The sequence below is a fragment of the Trichosurus vulpecula genome, chromosome 2 (genome assembly GCF_011100635.1).
Source record: "Trichosurus vulpecula isolate mTriVul1 chromosome 2, mTriVul1.pri, whole genome shotgun sequence".
Classification (NCBI taxonomy): domain Eukaryota; kingdom Metazoa; phylum Chordata; class Mammalia; order Diprotodontia; family Phalangeridae; genus Trichosurus; species Trichosurus vulpecula.
The window spans coordinates 353,370,490-353,374,665 of record NC_050574.1 but is presented as its reverse complement, the minus strand read 5'-3'; positions in this window follow the sequence as shown (position 1 = coordinate 353,374,665).

Here is a 4,176-nt window from a genome sequence, read left to right as displayed (position 1 = left end):
ATTTAGAAAAGAAAGCAGTGATTACTAAGGTCCAACACAGTTTTATCAGGAACAGATTATGATTGCTGGTTAAGGTGGCAAAGTTCATAGAGGAGTCCAGCTATCCTATATATACTGCAACAAAGATATAAAAAAGTGCCAGATTGAGTAATGACCAAGAAATCCAAACTCTATGTGCCCTCATTCAGCCTATGACTGAGAAATAAAAGAACAAGAATCCTAGAGATATTCTCAGAGGGATGTCACCAGAGTAGCCAATGTAAGCACAAGCAAACAGGCCAGAAACCTGCTAGAATTCTAACTTGAAATGCTTGAGGAGCACCTGAAGCCTGTAGCACTCTGGTCCTGGGGGGCCAGAAGACCAGAGTTCTATGTTATAGTGAGGAGGGTCAGAAGCTAACAGTGCTCTCCTTGTAGGGGAGCAGAAGCCAGAAGCCCTCTGACTGGAACTCTCTGGGTGGCAATGGAGAATGTCTTAAGTCTGCAGTGGCCTAAGCAGAAATATTTTTGTAGTTATGGACGCTTTCCTTCCTTTATCTCATTAATATACATACATACATATAAATATAAACATACATATATATGAATAAAAGACATAGATAAGTGGTAAAAGATGAATAGGCAGTTTTCAAAAGCAAAAGAGTGTTACCAAGGACAATATGAAAAATTAGAACAACTTTGTGGATCCACCTCTTACCTTTCAGTTTGGTAGGGATGACCAAAAAAAAAAAAAGGAAAATAACAATTGTTGGAGGGGATGTGGGAGAATGGGCATAATGCACTGTCTGTGGAGCTGTAAATTGGTCTAGCCATTCTAGATAGTGATTTAGAACTAACTCCTCAAATTTGTTAAATTGTATATATTCTTTAGCCCAGGGATACCACTAGTAGGCATATGCCCCAAGGAGATTTTTAAAAAGGAAAGAACTCATATCTACAAAAACATTCACAGCAGCACATTATGGTTTTTGGTCTTGTTTTGTTTTTAGCAAAGAACAGGAAACTCAAGAGGTGCCACTCACTTGAGTAATGGCTGAACAAATTATTATGTATGAATTCAGTTCAATATTACAGCATCGCAATTAATGACAAAAGTGATGGATTTATAGAAATGGGGTAGAATTGATACAGAGTAATCAGAACAAAAAAAGAACTCATACAACTACACTATTGTGAAGAAAAACCAACTTTGAAAGACCTAAAAATTTTCATCAAACCAATGACTTGAAGACCAATGATAAAGCATGCTTTCCAACTCTTGATGGAGAAGTAATGAATTATAGTTACCAAAGACATGCTTTTCTAGATGTGACCGATATAGGTGTTTGTTTTGTTTGACTATGTTTATTTGTTACATGGGTAGTCTTTTTATTTATTTTTGGTCGGAGTTGGGTTATTGGTCAGGAGAGGAGATATAGATAGTGAAGATGCAAAAACAAAAAAAGAGAAAAAGGAGAATCGATGAAACATTTTTTAAAAACACAGAGAAAGGAAGAAATAGAAGCTCAGAGGGGCACATGGACAAAGGACAGCTTTGGAATGAATGTGTTGAATTTATTATACACAATGGATCTTCATTATTCACGGATTCCATGTTTGTAAGTTCATCTACTCACTAAAATTTCTTTGTAACCCCAAAATCAATACATCTAAACTTTCAGTTTCATGTCTATTCATAGACAGGTGCAGAGTGGCAAAAATATTGAGTTACCAGATCCACTTTTCTATCTGAGGATATACAAGGTGATGCTCTGTCTTCTTGTTTCAACTTTAAACTGTAAATAAGTGTGTGGGGTGCTCAGGGACCGCTAGCACCTCTGGTGTGAGGATTTGCTGAGCCCTTTTCAGGGCTGCTCATGTGCCCACCTTTCATACAATTCTCACTTCCAAGAGGTGGTTCCAAAAAGCTGTAGCATGTACAGCAACCACACCCCTGTCTTGGCAGACAGGTTTAACTCGGTTGAGGGTAATCAACAGGCCTCACACCTGTCAGTGAATCGGGGATTTCTGCCCCAAGCGTGTGAAGACTTCTCTTCAATGAGAATAACTTGTTCCAATGGCCATGAAAGCAGCTGAAGCATGCATTATTGAAAAATACACTTAGAGCTTGGTCAGACATCGAAGACACCAACATCATCCACCACATGTTGGGCCAGTTGTCCTGAATTTTGTCCTGCCACTGGACTTAGATGGCTCTGCCTCATTTAAATCGATTTACTCACAAGTCAAGATGTCATTGTGATGTCATTGGTTCCCTTTGAAAGCAAAGGATGAACAAGTGTCCTTTTGCAGACTAAATATTTAGTGCCTTATTTTTTGCTTTTTTGTGCTTTTTGTCGGTGATTTTGATATTTAAAATGGCCCTCAAGTAGCGAGCTGAAGTGCAATTGAAAATACAAGTTAGATAAGCTTCATTCAGGCATGAGGTATAGTGCTACTGGCTGTGAGTTCAATATTAATGAATCAACAATATAGTGTATTCAAAAAAAGGAAGAGGAAATCTGAAAATCTGCATGTGAGGCCATTCTCGAAAGTACTAAAGTAAACATTGTGACCCGCAGTTCCCAAAAACCTAGCTCTGTATTTTCCCTAGGAGCAATGGTGCGGTATATGCTAATTCAATGTTCACAATGATTTTATAGAACATAACTACCACAAATGATGAAAATCGACCGTACTTTAAAAAATGCAAGCTGTGTTGAAGAGTTATTGAAGTTTCATACACAATCCTCTTTTTTTTTGTTCTTTTTGCATGGAAATATTTGTGTTTGTTGCTATTTGTCAAGTTTAGAATTTTAAAAATCAATTAAAAATATTAAAGGATCATTCATGCTAGACTAACATAATTTCCCTAAAGGGCTTTTTGTTTGTTTATTTGTTTTTGGTATAGTTACTAACCTGGTAGATCATGGGAGTTACTAAACATAGCATACATAGATTCCAGCAAAGTATTTAACAGTCTCCCATGGTATCATTGTGGACGAAATGGAGAAATGTAACCTAAATGATAATATAGTTAGATGAAACCAGAATTGTGGAATAAGTGACCTCAGAGGAAGGCTAGTCTGTTGCTTCCACGTACAGGGAGATCTTTAATAGAATGTCCCAGGGATTTATGCTTGACCCTAGGCTATTCAAGTTTTATCAATGACTTGTATGGAGGTATCCAGGGCATGCATCTCAAGTGCTCAGATGGCACAAAGTTAAGAGAGATGGCTGTGAAAGATGATAGAAAGTCAGAATGAACAGAGGTCACAGTGATTCAAGAAGGGTGCTCTGAGTCTAAGGAGATGAAACTTAGTAGTCATAAATATAGAGTCCCTGGTTTTAAAAAAAAATCAACTAACAACTACAGTATGGGGACATATGGCTACAAAAGTTTGTGTGAAAAAGGCTTAAAAAATGTTAGTGTAATAGGATCAAGGCAGAAGGGAAGGAGGATGAGTATGTATTAAATGCTTACTGTATACCAGAGACTATGCTAAGCGCTCATTTGATCTCATTTGATCCTCACAACAGCCCTGGGAGGTAGGCACCATTATGATTCCCATTTAAGTGGCTTGCCCACTTAGACAGCCTAGACAACTACAAGTGTCTGAGTCTGAATTTGAACTCAGGGCTTCCTGATTCCAGGCTGAAACACCAGTTCCACCTTGTTTCAGTTAGCAGTGTGATTGATACCTAGTCAACTGTGTGACGGAGCAGCCAGAAAGCTAGGGTGCTTAAACTGCTCTGAAGGAGGTATAGAATCCAGAACAATGAGGGGATGATAGTCCTGCTATACTTTATGCATTAGCCAAACTGCATTACTTAGTTATCTTCTGACCTCATACTTCTCTTTCACAAGGGCCACCCTCCCCCCAACCCCGCTTCTCTGGCCCATGCTTGGAATGTCCTTCTTCCATTCCAGCACTTTTTGAAATTCTTCTCTTCATTCATGCCTCTCCTCCAGTGCCATCTCCTACCCGAGGCGTTACCCCATTCCCCCTCCCTAGCCCTCCCTTGTTTAAGGGAGCTTTACTTCCTCAAATTTTTATAGCATTTTGTATGGCTATTTCTCTTGTCCCTGTCACAAGCACACTATGGTAACCTTTAGATCAGGGATTCTAAACCTGAGGTCTATGAACTTTAAAAAAAATTTACAACTGTATTTCATCATAATTTCCTTTGTAATGC